The 26,376-nt window shown below is 36.0% G+C and overlaps 1 long non-coding RNA gene across 2 annotated transcripts in view; it reads right to left on the bottom strand.

The window, feature by feature from the left end:
• Positions 1 to 22,617, bottom strand: part of LOC307194791 — a 45,184-nt gene extending 22,567 nt beyond the window's left edge. For both annotated transcript variants that reach the window (XR_013830627.1, XR_013830628.1), the window contains exon 1: positions 22,386 to 22,617. This is a non-coding gene — a long non-coding RNA (uncharacterized lncRNA). The remainder of the gene's footprint in view (positions 1 to 22,385) is intronic.
• Positions 22,618 to 26,376: the final 3,759 nt, after the last annotated feature.

Genomic DNA, 26,376 nt, shown 5'->3' with positions numbered 1-26,376 from the left:
TGAGTCTTTGTTTTCTTGTCAATTAATAGTAGGGAACATCCCATGAGGCCACAGGTACAGATTGGGAGAGAGAAAGGCAGTGTAGCAAGGATGGGGACCATGGGCATTTACACTACTTCATGGAACTTGCTGGTGCCTTAATGTCCTGCTCAGACCCAATCATGCTTCCATTTGAGTATGGCTATTCATGCCAAAATGTATGGCTTGATTTCTCAGATAACACCCAGGTCATGATGGGCAGCTCAGGTCACATGGTAACTTGATGGCCCACGGCTAAGTGTTCAGTGTCTACTGAAGCCCAGTAGCAAGCCAAGACCTGTTTCTCAAAAGGAGAATAGTGACCCACAGGGGAGGGCATATCTTTCCCTCACATCCTAAGGGCGTGCACCGAAATTTATTATAGGGGCTTAACAAAGCCCAAGTGCCAGAGTAGCCTTCACAATAGAACATATCTAATACAGAGCTTGCCTCTCTTCTGGACTCCACTCAAAACCTGCAACTTCACATGTCACTCAGTATTGGGCTGGAGTTAATATCCAAATGGGGAACACGTTGCTTTCCAAATCCAAACCGGTCCATAAGTATTGTGCCTACTTTTTGGTTGTAGGAATGGCAGGTACACCAACTTATTCTTCATCTTGGAAGGGATATCTTGACCTGCCTCACACCACTGGACCCCTAGAAATTTCACTGAGGTAAAAGGCTCCTAGATTGTAGTTGGATTTATTGCCCATCTCGTGACACACAAGTGTCTTACCGATAAGTCTAAAGTAGTTGCTACTCCTTGCTTACTAGGTCCAATCAGCATAACATTATCAATGTAATGGACTAGTGTGGTATCTTCTGGAAGAGAATGACAATCAAAATCCCTATGAACTAAATTATGACATGGCTCTGGAGAGCTGAGCTGTGTGTGATTTTCAGCAATTTCAGGTTTGCATCTACAAGAAAGTCTACTTCAGGGCTACATAGAATCAGGTAATTTACACAGTACTTGAGCTGAGAATTTTAATCCCTGAGTTTATCCTTTCCTCTCATTATTTTGTCCAGAGACATTTGGTGTGAACCAGCCAAACTTACTATATTTATTAGTTTTCGAAAAATGTTTAAAAATATCATATATACTTTCACCCAGCTTCTGGCTTCTTACAAGTGGTTGATTAGGAGTAATAATGCAGGTATTTGCATACCTCTACTGCCAAATCCCACCATGAATGTTATGGACTATCAGAGTTCTCTTTATTGCTATAAATAAAGTCACTTGTGTCTTTACATCAGGTTAGAGGGCCAACTCCAGGAAATCCAATTTGGAAAACTCATCTTTAAAATTCTGTTCCTCTGGAACTACTCTCAATACCAAAATCTATATTAGTCAGGGTTCTCCAAAGAACAGAACAGTACCTTATAATACTTTTATTATCTGTCAAGGTGTTGGCTTATCCAATTATGGAGGCTAAATCCCGTGTTCTACCATCTGCAAGCTGGAAACCCAGGACGGACAGTGATATAGTTTGGGGAAAGCACCTGTTTTACACAGTTTGCCAATTCAATTGCTAATTTCTTCTACGAACACCCTCACAAACACACCCAGAAATCATGTTTAACAAGATATCGGGCATCCTGGAGCAGTCAAGTTGACACATAGAATTAAGCATTACACTCAGTCCTTCATAGCTGTGACCACACTATCTTAACTCTCTTGTTCACTGACATATTTTGAAAAGTGGTCTATGCTTATTGCCTCTACTTCCTCACCTATAGTACATTCTCTTACCCATTTTATTCTCTTCCCATTCCTATGCCATGAGCAGCCCATTTTCCCTTTCCCTCCTCACTTCAAAACTGAATGTTTACTGCAAAGTCACCAATTATGTTTCATTTAAAAATCTGTGTATAGATTATATGATTGGCTTTTTCTGGACCATTAGATACCGTTAACCACTACCCACTTCCTCAAATTACTTTCCTGTCTTGCAACTTTGTGGTAACTAATTCAACACCATTTTAGCGGCCATTATTTCTCATTCTCCTTAATTAGTTTCTCTACTATTCTTTTCCCTTAAAGGTTGATGTTTTCCAACTCTGTCCTTTATTATATGTGTATTCTAAGTGAATCTTTAATTGAATCTTTATAGACTACTACCATTCCCTGAACATTCTACCATCTTGACAATATTCCCGTGGTTTTCTAATGCTGTAACCTCATTTAAAATATAACTGGAGAGCTTATTAAAATCTATAAAAGCCTATTACAACATTACCCTAAATAACATGTCCTATTTTGTTTTCAAGTCTTTGTAATGTATACCTTAATAGTGATTATTTTCTAATCTTACATGCTAGTCACTTTTGCTTTCCATTACAGAAATTTAACAATCAATATCCATAAAACTTTCAATTAACCTAAAAATAGATGTGAATTCTTGTTTTCTACTTTATGTGCCATTGTGGACCTAGAGTCTATTAACAGATATTGTCTTTGTAAATAACAGGCTGTATATTTATTTACTGCACACTGTCATAGTAAAGTATATTGTATCCCAAATGTGTTAATAGTAGTTTTATACACTTTACTAAACACATCTGAAACGGAGTTTGCTGATGAGCACATATTCCTTTAACACATAACATGCTGCCAGTTACTCTTACAACTGCAGTATAACTTTAAGTTAAATATACAAAAAAGTTGTTTAATAGAGAGATAGTAATATTGAAGAGATAATCAGTATCTATGTTTCTTCTTCAATAATACTTTCAAACTGTAAACCTTGGAAACGCAAACAGAAATAATAAATTATACATATATCAATAAAAAAGAATATGGATGCTCTAAAAATGGATGCTATGTTAAGGGGATGGCAGAAATGTTGTGGATTTTAACTAATGTGGACTTATATTAAATCTTTTTCATTTTAGGGAAAAAAATCCCAAAGTATCTTCAATCTGGATTTATTTTTGACATTCATACAGTGTTACTTTCAGCTGTTATAAATGCATCATAAATTTGACCCCATTTTCTTGTATAACGTGAGAGACTACTGAATATTGTCTATATCATTATTTTTACAGTTTTTGTAATATTCTTTCCAAATTTTGTGCAGTTTCTTGCCATTAATGTAGACTCTAAAATATTGTCTAAAGCCCACCTAGAAATGCCTGGATTCAACTAAGATATATATCTTAATTCAAGATATATATAGTTGAATGAGTTTAGAAATAAATGAGGGAGGTTTGCTGGTGACATGGTTATCTTTGGGAATGAAGACAGGATTTCTATCTAAATTAAAATTTGAAGAAATTACTTGTAAATATCTCCATAATAAGATAATGAATAAATGCAGTATTTTATTAAAAGATAGCTTTAAAATTCACAGGTTTCCTTGAAAATCCTTTGAAATTGTCTGATTATGCTTCCATAGACATTATGCTAAAGTAATATTTATTAGACAAAATAAATTAATCACTGGAGAAATAATTTAAGGTACTTGAAATCTGAGTAAATAGTATTCTAAGGCGATGGTATTAAATTGGGTAAAAGGACTTGTTATTTAGTGAAACAATTTCAAAGGAAACTATGTTAGGCTCAGTCCGCTAAGACATGAAGCTATTTTCAGTGGCTGGATGATTTGAAATGTTGATTGCCAGCCAAGTAATAGATTAAGTCCTTTAGGAACACAGATGAATCAGTGGTGAAGTAATAAGCATATTAATACTTAGCACTTTTAATCTTCAAAATATTTTATAAACATTATCTAATTAATCCATACATCAATCCCATGAGACAGATGAATATCATTCTCATTTTACTGATGGTAGAACAAAGAATACTATGTGCAAATGCTAAGTCAGAGAGCATAAAATGTTGATTTTGTACCACTAATCTCAGAAATTTAGGACTTTTAAACTAATTGCAAATTCGAGGCTCTATAGATGATTTAAGTTGATTTTTAGAGATTAAGTATATGATTCCTGAAAGGTGGTACACTGTAGTTAGCATTATATAAATACTTAACATAAAAATATAATTGTTTATTTTAACTGTAAAGGCCATTTCACTATATTATCCTTTCAAATTATGGCCAAGATTCTGAATTAATTATCCTTTTAATATTTTGTGCTTTACTATACTTCTTGTTCAACTATAATTATGGTTGATAATATTTAAACTTTCTTCATCCTCATCGTTTTTGGATGATTTTAAAATTACACAGAGAATACAATCTCACTGTAACAAATGACACAGACCTGTGGCAGCAAGACCAGAAGCCTGGAAGGTCATACCAACCATACACACACATTTGGAGGGATTCCATTTATTTTCTTGTACATTTTTATAAAGAAGTAGTAAGATATTTTACCCTTTGCTTTGTCACTTGCTTTTTTCACTTAACGATAAAGCTAAGCCCACCTTGCCATTACTTCACTCCAAATCCTCCAAGGCCTTCAATGTTAAGTCCTTTCCATGTTCTCCAAGGCCAATGTGAGTCTGCCTCTGTTTCCTCTGGTCTCAGTTCTCACATCTTTCTCAGCTGCATGATCTGTTCTGGTCACACTAGTCTCCTTGGAAATCGTCAAGCTTGCTGTCACCTCAAGGCCTTCAATTTTTATATTTACACCTCAGGTAACCACTTGCCTTATTATTATTTTAAATTTATTTTATTTATTTATTTAATTTACCTATTTTTGGCTGTGTTGGGTCTTCATTGCTGCGTGCAGGCTTTCTCTAGTTGTGGCGAGTGGGGGCTAATCTTAGATGCGGTGCACGGGCTTCTCATTGCAGTGGCTTCTCTTGTTGCGGAGCACGGGCTCTAGGCGCTAGGGCTTCAGTAGTTGCAGCGTGCGGGCTCAGTAGTTGTAGCTCGCGGGTTCTAGAGCACAGGCTCAGTAGTTGTGCCGCACGGGCTTAACTGCTCCATGGCATGTGGGATCTTCCCGTACCAGGGCTTGAACCCTTGTCCGGTGCATTGGCAGGCAGATTCTTAACCACTGAGCCACCAGAGAAGTCCCCATTATTGTTTAACAACTTAAATCATAATGATGATGCATTCGGCCTCCAGAAAAACAAGTAATCACACCTCTTTCTTGGCAAAAGCAAGACTCATTTGACCTTTTACTGAAGGAGTGCTGTTTAAACACAATGAAACTTTTCAGTAGCTAATCTCATTTTTAACAAAGATGGCAGAGTCCTCGGGTTTATTTCATCTTCTTAATGGGTCGTCATGAGTGGCCAGAGCCCCACTTGGCAGGGTGTCACTGCCACTACCCCATTCCCTTCCTATTTGGAGAAGCTATTTCTGACTACATTATCTAAAAACAAAACAAAACAAATCTCGCTTCTCACTCCTTACTGTGACTTACTCCTCCTCTTGGCACTTACCAAAAACTGATAGATAATATCTGTTGATTTATTATCTTTAACCATCATCCTGCTAATATCAACCAATTAATAAGTGTAGATATTTTTGCAAACTTTGCATTTCACTGACCACTAATAAATTGGAGATTATTTTCATACATGTATTGCTGATGTTTTTTTCTGCAAATTTTTATAGTCTGTCAAATTTTCAAAATGTTTTAGTTTAAGACTTTTGTTTGCTAAATAAGAAACTTTTGTCTATAATGTGAGTTGGATTTTTCTTATTTTTTGTCATAGAAGTTAATTTTTAATATGCCAAAATATACCTATTTTTTCTTTTGTTACCTATGGGATAGAGAGGTGTTCCTTACCCCCATAGTGTATATGTAGTTCCCTATCTTGTAAGGTTTTTTTTAAAAATTAATTCCTTAAGTCATTTTGGTATTTATATTAAATTGTATTGTAACATGGGAGCCTTTTATCTTCTTTTTAACTGGCACTCAGCAATACCATCACATTTATTAGCTGAAACACCTTTTTTATTTCACTTAATGAAATTCCACCTTTGTCACACATTTAAATATACTAATATATGTATATATATTTCTTCATTATTAATAATATTTCTTATATCTGTACTAAAACAATATAATGGTGATTCGATTTCAGTTGTTTATATTATAGTTTGATATCAGGCAGTACAAGTCTCTTTTCAGAGATTTATTGACTATTCTTGGGTATTAAATTGTCTATATTGTTAAATGAAAAGTTTGGGATTATGAGTTTAAATGCATTCAATTATCTTTATCAAGTTTTTAAATTTTTTTTCCTAAATCCCTGGTGACTTAGCCTGAGTCCTCTGCATAACAGAGCCTGCGACAAAGAATCAAAGGATGGATACTTTATATAGGAAGTGCAAATATATGGCAATAAGAATGGAAAGAAAAAATAGGAGTAAGGAAAGATGAGAGGCAATGGGAAGGGATGCATTGCCATGTTAGTTACTGATTTAAAACAAGTCCAGGAAAAAAAAAATAGACTGCTCCAAAAGATTTTACTGGACGCTAAGGACTTCTTCCAAAGAGGTTCACAGAGAAACTTTTTCTTAGTGTAATCCATAAAGTGGGGAAAAAAGGTTTATTCCACAAGTGATTAATTCCTCCATCTTCTCTGGTTGTCATAACCAGCCTTTCAGCAGCTATTTGGGATCATCCATCTATGCCCTGCAGTGTGGGGTTCAGTAGATGATGAACCATAATCCCAGGCATAAAACCGGTTGGTCCAGCTATGAGCTGGTGATAGAGGAGAGACTGTCCTCCCATCCCCAAGTGATTCTATTATTTAGAGTGTAGATGGACCACAGTGGGAAGGCTACCTATATTCAGGGTCTTTTAACATAGATTTTTAATTTCCATCCTAAGTGTCTCTCTCTTGCATTGGTCTTCAAGTTTTATATTTATTCTTGTCAATAAATATGTTTACTAAGGAGCCATTCATTTCCCCAGTACTTACACATTTGTTCTCATAAATTTGCAAGCAGTGTATTCTTATTTTAATCTCTTCTCTATAGATGTTTGTCTTATTTCTCACTCCCATTCTTTTCCTTTTTGATTGTCACTCTCTGTTTTTAATATTAGAAAAGTTTTAGCTAATTCATTGCTCTTTTCAAAAAGAATCAGCTTTTGGATTATTCACCTTTGATTTTTTTTGTTTATTTTCCACATAATTAATGCTAACTTTTATTCTAAACATATTTTTAGTTTGTTTTCTTATACTGAAATTAAACATTATAGTAATTTAGACATAGTCTTGTTTGAAGAAAGTGAGCTTTATAGAATAATGTCAACATTTCTTTTTATAATAAGCTTAAAACTTTTATGAGTTATTAGTCTAAAATAATGTTATAACCATCTGAAGAATGACTACAGATGATTACATTAACAGTATAAATTAAATTTACTTCTAGACATTGGAGAAACTTCAGTGAAAGATTTGTGTTCACTTTGAAAGTTAGGATACAACTAATGTAATAAGTATATATTAAAATGCCTAATAAATCTCAGTATTTCAAAGAAAAATAATAGGTACATATTTTCCAGAGTTTCAAAAGATATATCAGTTCACTGATACATCACTATTTCTAGTAGTAATTTTTAAAACTGTCTTTGCTATAAAATGTCCCATAATATTGAATCAAATGTGAAAGTATAACAATGGATATGAACAGAGAATTTATACAAATCACGGTCTAGTTATTTAAAAATATCTAACATATTTTTAAATTAGATTTCCAAAATGTGATCCGTGAAGGATTTTGTTCACTCACGAGCTCTTCCGTAAGTGATGTTTATATCAGCTGAGCTCTGTGACTTTACATGAACTTCCTCAGTGATTTTAACACCATTTCATAATTATTCTCTCTATATATCCTTTATAAATACTACATTTATTGTGATAAATCATGTTATATTTGCTATATTTCCTCTAGTAAGTTTGCTTAAGTCTTCACTTTGATGAAATAAAATTTGTATTTTAAGGCAGGGCAAGAAATTAAACAAAATTCTCTCTCTGTGTCCATCTGGGCCTCCTTCCTCTCTTCCTAATGGCCCATGTGCATCTGCATTACACACTAACCACAGCTTCTCAAAGATGGCATTGCCTAGGGAGGGTGGGAGGGAGGGAGACGCAAGAGGGAAGAGATATGGAAACATATGTATAACTGATTCACTTTGTTATAAAGCAGAAACTAACACACCATTGTAAAGTAATTATATCCCAATAAAGATGTTAAAAGAAACATAGAAAAAAACAAACAAAAACAAACAAACAAAAAAAGATGGCATTGCCTGCTTGACCTTAAAGATCTACTTTTTTCCCTGTCTTCTGAAAGGAATAGCATTCTTTCCCAGCTCTGTAGGGGGTCATGGTGACTGGCTGATTGTTTTGTATGTGCTTACCTGGACTATGGACATCGACAGTATACTATATAGTCTGTACAGTTCAAGAATTACTTCAAATTGATTTTTTTTTCGTCTAGTCTGTTTGGCAACTTAGTTAAAGATGAAAGTCAGATTTTTCTCTCCTATCTACTTTTTAGAAGCTTTGCAGACTATAAATTGATTTCTCTTATAATTTTCCAAAATGTACTCTACTTTTAAAGCTCTTACTAGTTAGACATAAAAATTAAGGAATATATTTCAACCTTGATGTGTGTGTGTGTGTGTGTGTGTGTGTGTGTGTGTGTGTGTGTGTGTGGTGGATAGAAGAAGGGGTCACTGGAGAATTTCAAAATCTGACCCATTTTTCTCCTACAGTCTAATGTTTAACTCTCTTTAATCAACTTCGTTGAAGTCTATGTAAAAATCCCATTATTTGCCATATAAAAGCAATCTTCAGATGTAATCTATCTAGACAATCAGAAAAAAAAAATTATCTTCATAATTCTAAAATTTTTAATTAAAGATATCTGAATTCTAAATAGATTTCTAAGTAAAAAAATCACACCACTCTAATGTTGGAAACATTAGCTAATGTATCTTATGTTTCTGATACATTCATATCCATCATTATTACGTGAACAGTTATTTTATAATTATTTTAATGGTAATATATTTTTATAATTTTGTAAGTCACCTCAAGTACATTTTTAATTGCTTGATATAATAAACATAAGTATACATGTTAATAAGTCACTGAAAACTCAGCGAGATTTACATTTCTTTTCTAGCACAAAGAACTAAAGAAATCTTTAAATATATATGTCTAATTTTTGAACTTTGTCTTACAAATTTTTATTCTAGATTTTTTATTTCAGCATCTTATCTCCAGAGTCCCTTTTGTCTTAAATTATATATTTGAGGGAATCCTACACGTGTGATAAAGCCTCAAATACCTCAACCTCAGTCTGTTCCTGACCGAACTATACGTCATGAAAATGAAGACATATTTTGATTTGTGATCATCTTAGATTTGGTAAAATATACCAATCTAAATCTTTACGTTTCTAATCCTCTTTTATAATCTTTGCCACACACTATAGATTTAGTTGAAGACAAGGTCATAGTAATGAAAAAATAAGTGACAAACAGAATAGGAAGAGAAAGAAGAGAGGTAGATGAGAAGCCAGATTGAAAAATGTCTTGTGGAAACAGTTGATTCAGAACTTCAACAACAAGATCACAGAGTCAAAAACCAAATTTGAGGGAGTAGAATTTCACACAGGTATCTCAAGGATATGAAATGGAAATTGGTGGAACAAATGGGCATCCAAATTTGTAAGGCAAACACATGACTATAATCACTTTCTTATACCAACTATACAGACTTTGTTCCAAAAAATATTTAAGGTTGCACACTAGTAAAATTAACCTTGGTGATAATGAGAAGAAAGGTTTTCAACAACTCTGTGATGGTCTGAGAGTATAAAAGCATTGTTACCTCAAATATTGAATGTGATGGACTTCAGCAATGAATGTTCATGAGAGGAGGCTTGCCAGGAAGATGTTTAGAGAGAAGTGATAATGGCTCAAAAACATTGGGGGAATCCCTTTTCTGCTGTGCCTAAATACAGAAATAATTTTATTCAAAAAAGAGATGTACGGCTCCTCTACACTGATAAGCAGAAGGCAAACTAAGTGTTGTAAAGAGGTATGTAGGCAAAAAAAGTAGAGACTTCGAATGTTTTAGTCAGAGAATTGAAGAAATGTGATATGGTAGTCATCTGCAACTCATAAGCAGACAGAAGACACTTGGTGAAATATAGTGGAAGAAAAAATGCTTGCCAAAAACCAACGGAGGAAACGTACTCAAAGACAATACTGGGAACAAGTAGATAAGCCAAGATCCGAGACTCTTTATGATTAAGTAAGAAAGGTACCTGTAGGGAGAAGCAGACACCCAACTTGTGAACACAGGCGAAGTCAAGTTTACAGGAAAAGGTGAAGCTTTTGCCCTTGAAGTGCCTAGTTGCAGGTGATCCACAGAAGCTAGGCGAGGATGAATTGGAGTTTACGTAGCACACAGTGCATATACATTATAAATGATTATATATCATTGCCAAGGTCCCAAAAAGCAAACTTGAAGAAGCAGACTGTGCATATAACTTACAAAGAAGTGCGCCTGGGAAAACTGATAAAGGTGTAGGGAAGGCTGGGCAAGAAAGAGGAAGAAGCCACAACCACACAAGTGTTTGATTTCAAGCCAGTCCCCTTACCTGGCAGAGGACTTCTGAAATGTTAGAAAGTCATTATTAAAAACTGCCCCAGGAAAACTGAAATTCCCAGGTGCTTTGGAGCCCAAGAGCAGACCCCTAAAGGTGCTCAGATATCAGCCAATGGAAGGGAAAGCACATCCAAGCAGAGGAAGAGGTGCCCCTAATGTAAAGAGTGTTCGAGAAGATCTAGGTGAAGCACTAACAATGTCTGTTGCATCATTTATAGCTAGCTGTTCATGTAGCTGATAATAACAGTATCCATGTTATGCTGAATTCTATTGTTAACAATAAAAATGGAGAAACAATTTTTCCACATTGTAAGGTTAATGGTTTTCAGGAAATTCTATTGTGATTTTCACATAGTTCTGAGTTCTGGGTTTGGGGTCCTGAGAACCCCAAAGTATTGTGAAATACAGATTGTTGGTTATATCTGCATAATGATCTTCAAGAGACGGTTAATTCAGGAAAGCATCTTTCCTTAATAATTGGGCTTTACAAGGCATATTATCTGTCTGAATACATTCTGAACTATACTATGTAAATTTTTTAGAGAGTGATTACTAAAATTTGTATGACCTTTACTTTAAAGCCTATTAGGAATTGGAAGCAAAATTATTATTGCTGTTATGTTTGTATCTAATTATAATTAGGGAGTGTAACCACAGTGTGTACTTCCTTTCACCTTTTGCATGTAGAGACAACCCATGGGTAAGCAGCAGCAGTAAAGCATCACTGTCCAAATGCTATTTATCTGAGAGGATCCTGAAAAACAGAATCTTTCCTTAGTGAGAAATAAGCAGGGACAATGGTACTAGATGGCAGTGATGGGTAGATATTTATTGGTTTCATACTTCAGAGAAAGTACAACTTACTAAGAGTCTTGGCTTCTTAGAAAGTTCTAGTTAATTCATAGTCTTTCCTTGATATAAAGTTAGTGTAACACAAACACACTAAAAAGAGAATGAATGTTTGGAGACCATGTCTTGATCTCTGAAATTCAGAAGACTGGTTCCAAAGTTCAAAATTTTATTGAGGGAAAAAGAGTAAAAGCCAATGAAATTGGAATTTGATAAACATGAGGAATCTATTACATATCTATGTGTTCTTGCTATAGGAATTTACTGCAGACAACTATTTTTTAGTTTGAGCAAGACAGTCTAGTTCAGTGTTAGTTACTGGGGTGGTAGGTAGTTGTAAGGAATTGTTACAAAAAATGGATGAGATGTCTCTGTCCTCAAGGAACTTATGGCCCATTTTGAAAAACACAACGAATAGTCAATGCGAAAACAGTATGATTCAACATAAATTAAATGCAAGAGGAATCATTCAAAGTCAGAGTCACCCCTTGCTACTATGTGAAATAATATCTCATGAAATTATATATAGCACCTTGCCAAAGAAGGGTTCCAGAAGGGGAGGAGCCTAAACTTAGCAAAAGATCAGTATAGAAGACTGAGAAATAAGCAAGAAATCAAGGCATACAAAGACATCCAATGAAAGTTGGAGGCTTTGCCAGTCAGTGTGGTGAGAAACAGTACCAAACATGCAGGTAGTCCCGAGGTGTAGTCAGCACAGCCACAGCCCCAACCTAAAGGTACAGGAATGAGAGCCCAGGCTTATCTGGGAGATGAGGGATGCTAAATGTGAAAAGGAAACATAGTGGCCATTTTTTCAGACTGAAATACACAGTCAAGTGCTTTTGTTCTAGGACCCCGGGGATACCAAAATCCATGGATGTTCAAGTCCCTTATATAAAATGCATAGTATTTGCATATAGCATATGCACACCCTCCCGTATACTTTAAATCACCTCTAGATTACATACGGTACCCGTCACCATGTAAGTGCTACTTAAATAATTGCCTGAAAGCAGCAAATTCAAGTTTTGCTTTTCGGAATTTTCTGGATTTTTTAAAAAATATTTTTCATCTGCAGTTGATGGAATCTGTGGACCCAAAACCCATGGACATGAGGGCCAATTGTACCACATTTATTTGTCAGTTCTATTACTGTTGAACATTTGGATTATTTCAGTGTTATGCTCTTATAAAGCAAGTTGCTGTGAACTTTCTCATACATACAACTCTGTGCACATGTGCAAAAGTTTCTCTGTGGCATACATTGGCATTGGCAGATGTGGGGTAAACATATACATATTATGTGTGTGTGTATATATACATATATATATATGTATGTATCAATATGTGTGTGTATGTGTGTGTAGGTATATGTTTTTATAAACACACACCTGCAGGTGAATGAATGATATTTCCCTGATTATTGTTGTGGTTAAGTATGCTTTCATCTTGCTTCTCCTCTGTGAAATACCTGTTCACATCCTCTGCCAAAATTTCTACTAGGTATTTAGCCTTTTCCTCATTGATTTTTAGTAGTTAGTCATATTCCCCAAGATCAATCTTTGTCTCTTATATATGTTGCAGATACCTTGTGCAAATTTTCTTGACTGTTTTATTCTCTTTATGATATTTTTGCATTTAGAAAAGTTCTTAATTTTACTGTAGTTCTATTTATGTCTGTTTCTTCTAGTATGTAGTTTTCTGATGTATCTGAGAAATCTTTGTCTATCTCAAGGTCATAAGACTGCCTTCTATAGTTATTTTAACAAGTGCTATAATGTTGCTTTTCACATTTGAGTATTCCCTTATGTGGGATTGATATATATATAATTTCTGTGAGGAAGGTATCTCTTGTAATTTCTCTCTATAGGGATATCTAGTTGTACCAGCATCATTTATTTTAAGTCTTTCCCATCCCCTAGGGATCTGCCAGCCATCACTCTCAAGTCTTCACATACACGTTTCTGTTTCTGTGTTGTCTACTGTGTGTTTCTAAGCCTGCACAGCCCCCTCAAAATTCCACTATCTTAATCACTACTGTTAACACTCTGACAGTTTACTCTTAATTGTAAGTGACTGCTGATGCTTTAGAATTATTCTTATCATTTTACATCATTTTTTATTTTCTCCCAGGAGGGGCCTAAAATGGGTGATTTACTTGGATATTTGCACCAAGTGACATAACTTTTTTTATCACTTGGGTATGACCTGACATTTTATTGTTTAAGGTGAATTAAAACTGTGTTTCTATTTTCTTTTTTTCTAATGAGATATTAGACTCTCTTTAATTTTGACTTGAGTTGCTGCTACTTGAAGCTGTTACCTATATGGCAGTACAAACCAAAAAAAAATTGCTTTTTTAAAAGTTATTTTTAAAAATTCCAGAAAAGCTGGAATTTTAGAGGCAAAAAGTAACTTTAAAAACACTCCTAATTAATTCTTCACTAATATATAGAGTCTAGAATGTGATTTTTAAAATAAGAAAACACATATGGATGTCTGTTGAAAATAAGAGTGACTGAATTCCTCCTGCATTGATCTCTCTTAGGGGTATGTTGGTGACATACAATAAGGACTTTTTGTGAGCATTTCTCTGCCTTACACGTATGTCCCTGTTTCTTCTTGCCCTGTTGTTATCACAGTTTGGTTGAATTCTAGCTCATCAAGAATCACAGTTCTGTTCTTCATTTAATTAAGACTATTAAAAGGAGCTGTTCTTCCTTCACTTGAGTAAAGCTGTAGCCTCCTAGTCACCTCTGCTCAGCATCTTCTTCCAATTAAATGTGAATCCTTTTTTGTCATAATTCTCACAAATGTGACAACTTTAAAAAAATCTTTGATGCAGTGACCTTATTTTGGCTACTTGGTGGGAACTGGGCAGCTCACATTTACTTTGATTCTCCTCTTTGAATACCCTCTCCTTTTTCTGGAGTTTCTGTTTATCCACCACTTGATGTAATATATTGTGAGTAAAATTAATCACTAATCTTTTTTTTTTAACCTATTAAAGTTTCTAATTTATTTTTCATGACCAAAACACAGATAAATACACATAATATACAGATCTATTTATATCTATCCAGAGTTTACTCCTCAACAGTTTTTTAATTTTTTTTCTTTTTCAAGAAGAAGTAATTTTCTTGGGATTACAGATATTCAATAAAAATGACTCATTTTATCTGTAGATGGCCTTGTGCCTGTATTCAAATATATAGGGCTAACCTAATTTTGATTAGTAATGTGACACTATGTAGACATTCAATCCATAGATAACAAACCATATACCTGATACCTATCTAGATATGTTTACAAATAGCTACTTGTTTGATTTTTGAAGTCAGAAGGAAAGAACCTATAGATGATTGATCAATGAATGCAATAGTTTTAAAAAGTCTTCACAGGGATTTTTATCAAAAGTTTTAAAGCTAGTGGGAAGCAGCCGCATGTCACAGGGATATTGGCTCGGTGCTTTGTGACAGCCTGGAGGGGTGGGATAGGGAGGGTGGGAGGGAGGGAGACGCAAGAGGGAAGACATATGGGAACATATGTTTATGTATGACTGATTCACTTTGTTATAAAGCAGAAACTAACACACCATTGTAAAGCAATTATACCCCAATAAAGATGTTAAAAAAAAAAAGTTTTAAGAAAAAACAAAATAGATGTATTTAGCACATCTAGATGTATTTAGCCTTTAGTAAAAAGGCTTTTAAGGCCTTTTTACTCTTATAAAACTTCTAACAGTGAAAAGGCCCCAAATCAGAAAGCTCTAAGGACTTCCAATAATGGTGGCATGAGAAGGTTAGTGACTTTCTTCTGGAAAAATTAAGTCTAAAACAGGACAACATTTTAAAAAATAACTGTTTTGGGGTACTGAGCATGGATTGACAAATATTTAAGGCAGACGGAAAATAGAGAAACATTTCCTTCCTGAAAAATTATTAGAGCTTTGGGGAAGCTTCTGGCTCCATCTAGCTCTTTGGTAAGAACTCTTCCTTTGCAGCATGAGGATGATCATTCAGATAAGGAGTTTTCTTTTCAGAGGCAAGCAGACTTCATTTGGGCTGAGTGAGGGAAGCCCATGGCTTTTCCAGCTAAAAGCAGGAGAGTCAGTTGAGAAAAGAAGGGATACCCCTGGAGATTTGCTAGCCAAAATGTTCAGTCCTGGTGTGCGGCAATCAATGGACTAGGCAGAACCTTTAAAGAGAAATCCTAGAAAAGAGAAAGCTATAGAAGCCCTCAGCAAAGCTCTCTGTACACTCCTGGCAGATGAGAAAACTATCCACAAGCAGAGGAGACCCCAGAGAAGACAGTGAAAAGTGAAAGCAAAGGAAGCCTTATGAGCTGGTGGCAACTTCAACTGTGTTGCCTTGCCCACAGTCTGATTAGGAGAGGGTAGGGGACTTCTGTGCCGAAGGTGTTTGAACACAACTTCTGTCCAACTCATTGGCTGACCTATTAGCTGTGCAGATACAGTGGCAACCTTTAGGTAGATAGGCTAAAAAAAAATCACAGTAAGCTTAAAAAACCTAAGTAGTTAAGTTAGTGCCTAAACACAATGGGAGAGACAGATTCTGAAGTTTAAGTACAGGCAAGTTACTTAAAAAAAAAAAAAAGAGCAACCTTCAGAAAAAAGATTTTTAAAAATCCAGACTTGCTAAGTATATTATCTAAAATATTCAGTTTTCAACATAAGTTACTGGACATGCAAAGACACAGGAAAGAGTAATACTTAGATACAAAAGAGTCAAAAGAAACTGACCATGAAACATTCCAGAAGATTGATTTAGCAAACAGAGACTTCAAAGCACTTATTATAAATATGTTCATAAAGTAAACTGTGTTAATTATGATTCAATATAGAGAGAGACTCAGAAAAAACAAACTGTAAAAAAGAACAAAATGGAATTCTACAGATAGTGATTTAAATATAGTGATTTAAATGAAAAATTCACTAGGTATACTTAATTGCAGATTTGAAATAGCATAAGAAAGGAAAAATAGGCTTGAAAATAGATTAGTGGAAAATATCCAATTCAACAAAGAGAGAAAAAAGGTTTAAAGAAAAATTAGAAGAGGTTTGCTGACCTGTGCAATACAATCAAGCATTCCAACATAAGTTTAATGGGAGTCCCAGAAGGAAAAGAGATATTAAAAATGGTAGAAAAATTATTTGATAAAATAATGGTTTCAAACTTCCAGAATTCGATGTAAAACATAAAGCTACTGACATAATAAACTCAGAAAACACAAAAATGACACTGACACACAACAGTTAAAGAGCTGAAAGCCAGAAACAAAGAGAAAGTAGCAGACTATAGCTACCAATGTACAGAGAATAACAATGTGATTGAAAACAACTGTATTCTCAGGGGATAAAAAGGAAGGCAGTGGAATGACATTTAAATTGCCAAAAGGAAAAAAAAAAAATCTATCAAAGAAAATTTCTCAACCAAGAATGCTAACCAGTTGCAGCAGGATACCCTTTCTTATCTAGTGCATACGGCACATTCTCCAGGATAAACCAAATGGTAAACCACAAAACAAATCTATTGCATTTAAAATTATTAAAATTATGCAAAGTATATTCTCCCATATACTGATTTAAATCAGAAATCAGTAGTACAAAATAATCTGAGAAATCTCCAAGTACCTAAAAATTAAATAACTCAACACTAATTAACCCAGGGGAAGTCACAAAAAAATTCAGAAAATATTTTGATTCGAATGAAAATGAAAGATAACAATACATGGATATAATGGAATACAGCGAAAGTAGTGCTTAGAGAAAAATTTGCAGCTTTAAACACCTCCATTAAAAAGGAAGACCCAAAATTATTAATTTAAGCTTCTACCTTATGAATCTAGAAAATAAAGAACTCAAATTCAACACAACTAAAAAGAAGGGGGGAAATATCAGATTAAAAATCGATGGGATAAAATAGAAAATAGGGTGAATTATAGGGAGAGAAGAGAAAAAGAGACAGACAGACAGACACAGATTATCAAAATCAAGAATGACCGTTCATCAATACAGATCCCAGAACAATTAAAAGGATGAGACGCTACTTTTACAAATTATTTTACGTCAGTGAATACAATGAAAAAGAAAAAGTCCTAGAAACACACAAATATAGGTTTATGAGGTAGAAGAAAGACTTACGAACCTACATCAGGGAAAGGAATTGATTTAGTCCAGAAAAGTATCTTCAGAAGTGCTTCCCTACTCATTTTATAAGGTCTGTGTTACCCGGATATCCAACCAGATAAAGACAAAACAAGAGAAGGAAACTACATACCAGTATATCTTGTGAACATGAACACAAAAGTCTGTCATTAAATATTAGCAATCCAGCAAAATATAGAAATTGTCCTATATCATGAACAATGGTATTTATCCCAGAAATACAAGGTTGTTTTGATATTCAAAGAATAAAAGACAAAACCCATAAGATCATCTCAGTAGATGCAGAAAAATCATTTCATAAAAATCACCCATTCAAGATTAAAAAAAATATTGACAATCTAGGGGTAGAAGGGATTTTATTAACCTAACACAGCATCTATGAAAAACATACAACCAATATCATACTTAAAGGTAAAGGTCTGAATGCTCTCCCCTTAAGATTGGGAAAAGAGTTAAGGATGTTCACTCTTGTCACTTCTAATCAGTATTTTATTGGAAGTTCTAGCCAATGAAGTAAGGCACAGAACAGAAATAAAAGACCTACAGATGGGAAAGGATGAAGTAAAACTGTCCTTATTCAATGATGACATAATCTTGTATGTAGAGATTTCTAAGGTTTAGGAAATATTTATATATCACCCTCCTACAGCCAATAAGCAAGTTTAACAGGGCCATGAGATAGATGATCATTATACACATATCTATTGTAATTCTATCTACTATTTACAGTTTCCAAAAGTGAAATAAAAAAAATTCCTTTCATAATAACATCAAGATGAATAAAATACTTACAAATAATTTAACATATTTAATGAAATTTTAACAAAATAAATACAATTCCTATACACTGAAAACTATAAAACATTGCTGAAATAAAATGGAACACTACTTCTCAATAAAAAAGAACAGACTATTTATACATGCAACAATGTGAAGAAACATATAGAGGCAGACACATAAGAGTACATATTGTATGATTTCATTTATATGAAATTTCTTTAGAAGGCAAAATCATAAAAATTAGCTGGGTGGTACCCCGGAGCTGGGGAGGTGAGGGATCATTTCAGAGTGAAGGGAATGGTATAAAACTGTATTGTGGTGATTAGCTGAATAATTTGTAAAGAACTTATTAAAGCTCATTGAAATGAACAAGTAAAATGAATAAAATTTGTGCAAAAATGAATAAATTTTGCCACAATAAAGTTATTTTAAAAAGAGAAAAATAGCCCTTTGATTATAAATAAAAATATTCTCTGAAACAAACAAATTACTGAGAGAAAAGAACAATGACAACACTAAAGATTTCCTGACATTCATTGAAAATGTTGAAACAAAACAAAGCCTGTAATATTATACTCAGAATCCATTCTGAAAATAATATAACCATAGATTGAGCATATAGATATGAAATTATTTAAAAATTGCCACAATAAAATTTTCAGAGTGCTAGGACATTAGCTATCTTCACAAATATTTTATACCAAATTTATTTGGGTCTGAAGTACAGTATGAGGTCAATAAATATATTTTGATTGAATAAATGAATAAAAGTAATTTGCTACTTCTATTTAAGTCTCTGGTGATTTAATCTGGACTTTTACCTAAATTATTATTACATATTTGCATGCATTTGTTAGAAATATGAGACAACTTTGAATACAACAGTAATATCACTATTACTTACAGATTAAAGAGGAAATACATTTTGTTTGCTGTTATGTTTTCATTACATCTGAAGTGGATTAATAAACAGAAAGCAATTAATTGCTTCACTTGCTTCTGTAAAATGATATTCTTAGAGGACCACTAGGGTTTTGAATAAGAACTACTTAATTTAAGTAATTTAATTTAAGCATTATGCATTATGTGATACTTATTGCCAACTAATAAGAAAATGTTACATTATTTTATATTAAACATTTTATTTATAATTGCAGGTATCCCTTTCAATGATTTAATTGAAAAATTTTTTTAGAAAAACTTATTCTTTTAGGGTTTTGAGAAAAAGGAACTTCTCTTAAATTGGACAACATTCACAGTATCTGCATACATAGAACAATTTTATATTTGGTTAATTCAAATAAACACATAAAACTGAAATCACACTTACTCTTTGTTTTCGAACAGTATTGAACTACTGTACTAGGGCACTTTCATGAAAAATAATATATGAAAAGATATCCTTTCTCTCCATGTTCTTGTAGAGATTTCATATGCATCAGTTTGAGATATGCTATTGGTGTCTTACTTCCCCATTTATAATAAACACGATAAACCATTCTCTCTACGCGGACCTCTCACTGTTGTGGCCTCTCCCGTTGCGGAGCACAGGCTCCGGACGCGCAGGCTCAGTGGCCATGGCTCACGGGCCCAGCCGCTCCGCGGCATGTGGGATCTTCCCGGACCGGGCCACGAACCCGTGTCCCCTGCATAGGCAGGCAGACTCTCAACCACTGCGCCACCAGGGAAGCCCCCATTCTCGTTTTGACATAGTTCAGGGAGACAGGCTTTGATCCAACTGCCTCTTGGCTAAGCCTCTAGACTCTGAGACTCAAACAGATCAAAACTACTGATTCTAGGGATAAAGACGTTGAAACTGTGCTTCCCATGGAAAGGCATTACAGTTCACATTCTGTAAGTGTGCATATTATTAGAACATCTTTACTGCATTTTAAAAAATGCGTATAAGCTAATATATAATGGTAAAAAAGCACCTTTGTCTTGTTTCATGTGAAAGGAATGAGTTTTCAATTAAGAAATTCTCCTTAAAATTTTAGTTTAATAACTTATTTGTGCTCTTCTGATTTTTGAATATAAAAAAATATTCTTGATACAGTTTCATGTTAACGGTTATAATTCTAAAATTAAAGAGCACTTTTTATATCACCATTTTTTGCCAGTGACATTAGCATTTTCTGGTGTCATCAGCCTAACTCCCTAATCCCTAAGAACCATGATCTACTAGTAAAATGAACTTAAAGTTAATCTAATTTTTTGTTTCCCTCATTGAGTTATGTTCCATACTTAATAACCGAACAATATATTTATATATACTTCCCTAAAACAAGATAATAGTGATCTGTTTAAGAATTTTCTAGACATTCCACAAGTTCAAAATGCTGTAAAAGAGTGATCACTACGGGCTTCCCTGGTGGCGCAGTGGTTGAGAGTCCGCCTGCCGATGCAGGGGACACGGGTTCGTGGCCCGGTCCGGGAAGATCCCACATGCCGCGGAGCGGCTGGGCCCGTGAGCCATGGCCACTGAGCCTGCACGTCCGGAGCCTGTGCTCCGCAACGGGAGAGGCCACGACAGTGAGAGGCCTGCGTACCGCAAAAAAAAAAAGAGTGATCACTACAATGGTCTCGGTGTCCTTCCCTTCTGAATGGTGTCTTCTGGACTGAGCATTGGGATTGACAGTGTAAATGTCAAGTCTTGAAATTTACATATCTTACTTTCTACCCAGTTACCTATGAATCTCTACACTCTCACAGATTGTGCTTCCCCTGGCCTATATTTATTTTGAATATTTTTTTGTCTAGGTTTATATTTTTATTACACTTATTTTGTGTGATTTTACCATAGTTATTGCATGAATATTATAATTATCAATATCCATTGCTTTTCTAGAGAGTACTGACTCTGAAGGAAAGAAAACTTGGCTCCATTTTAATAAACTATTTAGAAACAATTTTATGCTTCTGTTTTAGAGGTGAAGGGTATTTCAAACCCTCTTTAGGCACTGTGAAACACATGAAGACTGAGGCCCTTAACCCTAATCTCTTCCTCATTATTTCACCACTCTCCTCTTCCATAAGCATTTCTAGGAAATTCAACATTTAACATGCACCTACCCCCCAATACAATGCTCATATAATTGCGAAATTGTAAACTAAAATTCAAATCCCTTTGAGGAAGTAAACATTGTGAACATATATTGCCAAACTCTTATTCAAAACAATAAATATGAACCATTTCAAACATAGATGCTTGGTATCCCATAGACACAGGCTTTAGTGTAGAGAAACCAAATGCTAAGTGGCTTATACTTATCCAATATACAAAACTTTTGTGATATATAAATGTATTTTCGGTGTTTCTCAGAGATGAATTATAGAAGAATATCACCAATAAATACAAAAACAAAATTGTTTTAAGTATTTGTCCTAGGCTTCCAGGAAGATGGCAAAACAGTAAGACACGGAGATACCTTCCTCCCCACAGATACACCAGAAATACATCTACACGTGGAACAACTCCTACAGAACACCTACTGAACACTGGCAGAAGACCTCAGACCTCCCAAAAGGCAAGAAACCCCCCACGTACCTGGGTAGGGCAAAAGAAAAAAGAATAAACAGAGACAAAAGAATAGGGACGGGCCCTGCACCAGTGGGAAGGAGCTGTGAAGGAGGAAAAGTTTCCACACACTAGGAAGCCCCTTCGCGGGCAGAGACTGCGGGTGGCGGAGGGTGGGGAAAGCTTCGGGGCCGCGGAGGAGAGCGCAGCCACAGGGGTGCGGAGGGCAAAGCGGAGAGATTTCCGCACAGAGGATCAGGGCCGACCGGCACTCACCAGCCCGAGAGGCTTGTCTGCTCACCCGCCAGGGCGGGCGGGGCTGGGAGTTGAGGCTTGGGCTTCGGTCGGAGCACCGGGAGAGGACTGGGATTGGTGGCGTGAACACAGACTGCAGGGGGTTAGTGCGCCACGGCTAGCCGGGAGGGAGTCCGGGGAAAAGTCTGGAGCTGCCGAAGAGGCAAGAGACTTTTTCTTACCTTTGTTTCCTGGTGCGCGAGAAGAGGGGATTAAGAACGCTGCTTAAAGGAGCCCCAGAGACGGGCGCGAGCCGCGGCTAAAAGCGCAGACCCCAGAGACGGGCATGAGACGCTAAGGCTGCTGCTGCTGCCACCAAGAAGCCTGTGTGCGAGCACAGGTCACTATCCACACACCCCGCTTCCGGGGAGCCTGTGCAGCCCGCCACTGCCAGGGTCCCGGGATCCAGGGTCAACTCCTACGGGAGAACGCACGGTGCGCCACGGGCTGCTGCAACGTCACGCCGGCCTCTGCCGCCGCAGGCCCGCCCCGCACTCCGTGCCCCTCCCTCCCCCCCCCACCACCCCCCGGCCTGAGTGAGCCAGAGCCCTCGAATCAGCGGCTCCTTTAACCCAGTCCTGTCTGAGCGAATAACAGACGCCCTCGGGCAACCTACACGCAGAGGCGGGGCCAAATCCAAAGCGGAGCCCCGGGAGCTGTGAGAACGAAGAAGAGAAAAGGAAATCTCTCCCAGCAGCCTCAGGAGCTGCGGATTAAAGCTCCACAATCAACCTGATGTACCTGCATCTGTGGAATACATGAATAGACAAGGAATCATCCCAAATTAAGGAGGTGGACTTTGAGAGCAAGGTTTATGATTTTTTTCCCCTTTTCCTCTTTTTGTGAGTGTGTATGTGTATGCTTCTGTGTGAGATTTTGTCTGTATAGCTTTGCTTCCGCCATTTGTCCTAGGGTTCTATCCGTCCGTTTTTTTAAAAAATTTTTTTTCTTAATAATTATTATTTCAATAACTTTATTTTACTTTATCCTCTTTCTTTCTTTTTTCCTTCCTTCCTTCCTTCCTTCCTTCCTCCCTCCCTCCCTCCTTTCTTTCTTTCTCTCTTTCTACTTCTACTAATTCTTTCTTTCTACTTTTTCTCCCTTTTATTCTGAGCCGTGTGGATGAAAGGCTCTTGGTGCAGCAGCCAGGAGTCAGTGCTGTGCCTCTGAGGAGGGAGAGCCAACTTCAGGACACTGCTCCACAAGACACCTCCCAGCTCCACATAATATTAAACAGCGAAAATCTCCCAGAGATCTCCACCTCAACACCAGCACCCAGCTTCACTCAACGACCAGCAAGCTACAGTGCTGGACATCCTATGCCAAACAACTAGCAAGACAGGAACACAACCCCACCCATTAGCAGAGAGGCTGCCTAAAATCATAATAAGTCCACAGACACCCCAAAACACACCACCAGACGTGGACCTACCCACTAGAAAGACAAGATCCAGCCTCATCCACCAGAACACAGGCACTAGTCCCCTCCACCAGGAAGCCTACACAACCCACTGAACCAACCTTAGCCACTGGGGACAGACACCAAAAACAACGGGAACTACGAACCTGCAGCCTGCAAAAAGGAGACTCCAAACACAGTAAGATAAGCAAAATGAGAAGACAGAAAAACACACAGCAGATGAAGGAGCAAGGTGAAAACCCACCAGACCTAACAAATGAAGAGGAAATAGGCAGTCTACATGAAAAAGAATTCAGAATAATGATAGTAAAGATGATCTAAAATCTTGGATATAGAATAGACAAAATGCAAGAAACATTTAACCAGGACCTAGAAGAACTAAAGATGAAACTAACAACGATGAACAACACAATAAATGAAATGAAAAATACTCTAGATGGGATCAATAGCAGAATAATTGAGGCAGAAGAACAGATAAGTGACCTGGAAGATAAAATAGTGGAAATAACTACTGCAGAGCAGAATAAAGAAAAAAGAATGAAAAGAACTGAGGAAAGTCTCAGAGACCTCTGGGACAACATCAAACGCACCAACATTCGAATTATAGGCGTTCCAGAAGAAGAAGAGAAGAAGAAAGGGACTGAGAAAATATTTGAAGAGATTATAGTTGAAAACTTCCCTAATATGGGAAAGGAAATAGTTAGTCAAGTCCAGGAAGCACAGAGAGTCCCATACAGGATAAATCCAAGGAGAAATACACCAAGACACATATTAATCAAACTGTTAAAAATTAAATACAAAAAAAACATATTAAAAGCAGCAAGGGAAAAACAAATAACACACAAGGGAATCCCCATAAGGTTAACAGCTGATCTTTCAGCAGAAACTCTGCAAGCCAGAAAGGACTGCCAGGACATATTTAAAGTGATGAAGGAGAAAAACCTGCAACCAAGATTACTCTACCCAGCAAAGATCTCATTCAGATTTGATGGAGAAATTAAAACCTTTACAGACAAGCAAAAGCTGAGAGAGTTCAGCACCACCAAACCAGCTTTACAACAACTGCTAAAGGAACTTTTCTAAGCAAGAAACACAAGAGAAGGAAAAGACCTACAATAACGAACCCAAAACAATTAAGAAAATGGGAATTTTCTTAATTCCCATACATACATATCGATAATTACCTTAAATGTAAATGGACTAAATGCTCCCACCAAAAGGCACAGATTGGCTGAATGGATACAAAAACAAGTACAAATACAAAAACAAGACCCATATATTTGCTGTCTACAAGAGACCCACTTCAGACCTAGAGACACATACAGACTTTAAGTGAGGGGATGGAAAAAGATATTTCATGCAAATGGAAACCAAAAGAAAGCTGGAGTAGCAATTCTCATATCAGACAAAATAGACTTTAAAATAAAGACTATTAGAAGAGACAAAGAAGGACACTATATAATGATCAAGAGATCGATCCAAGAAGAAGATATAACAATTGTAAATATTTATTCACCCAACATAGGAGCACCTCAATACATAAGGCAAATACTAACAGCCATAAAAGGGGAAATCAACAGTAACACATTCATAGTAGGGGACTTTAACACCCCACTTTCACCAATGGACAGATCATCCAAAATGAAAATAAATAAGGAGACACAAGCTTTAAATGATACATTAAACAAGATGGACTTAATTGATATTTATAGGACATTCCATCCAAAAACAACAGAATACACATTTTTCTCAAGTGCTCATGGAATGTTCTCCAGGATAGATCATATCTTGGGTCACAAATCAAGCCTTGGTAAATTTAAGAAAATTGAAATTGTATCAAGTTTCTTTTCTGACAACAATGCTATGAGACTAGATATCAATTACAGGAAAAGATCTGTAAAGTATACAAACACATGGAGGCTAAACAATACACTACTTAATAACGAAGTGACCACAGAAGAAATCAAAGAGGAAATCAAAAAATACCTAGAAACAAATGACAATGTAGACACGACGACCCAAAATCTATGGGATGCAGCAAAAGCACTTCTAAGAGGGAAGTTTATAGCAATACAATCTTACCTTACGAAACAGGAAACATCTCGAATAAACAACCTAACCTTGCACCTAAAGCAATTAGAGAAAGAAGAACAAAAAAAACCCCACAGTTAGCAGAAGGAAAGAAATCATAAAACTCAGATCAGATATAAATGAAAAAGAAATGAAGGAAATGATAGCAAAGATCAATAAAACTAAAAGCTGGTTCTTTGAGAAGATAAACAAAATAGATAAACCATTAGCCAGACTCATCAAGAAAAAAAGGGAGAAGACTCAAATCAATAGAATTAGAAAGAAAAACGGGAAGTAACAACTGACACTGCAGAAATACAAAAGATCATGAGTGATTACTAGAAGCAACTCTATCCCAATAAAATGGACAACCTGGAAGAAATGGACAAATGCTTAGAAATGCACAACCTGCCAAGACTGAATCAGGAAGAAATAGAAAATATGAACAGACCAATCACAAGCACTGAAATTGAAACTGTGATTAAAAATCTTCCAACAAACAAAAGCCCAGGACCAGATGGCTTCACAGGTGAATTCTATCAAACATTTAGCGAATAGCTACCACCTATCCTTCTCAAACTCTTCCAAAATATAGCAGAGGGAGGAACACTCCCAAACTCATTCTACGAGGCCACCATCACCCTGATACCAAAACCAGACAAGGATGTCACAAAGAAAGAAAA

This window comes from Stenella coeruleoalba, assembly GCF_951394435.1.
Source record: "Stenella coeruleoalba genome assembly, chromosome: 1".
Classification (NCBI taxonomy): Eukaryota; Metazoa; Chordata; class Mammalia; order Artiodactyla; family Delphinidae; genus Stenella; species Stenella coeruleoalba.
Note: the sequence above shows the minus strand (reverse complement) of the source record. Positions and strands in the feature narration are given on the sequence as shown.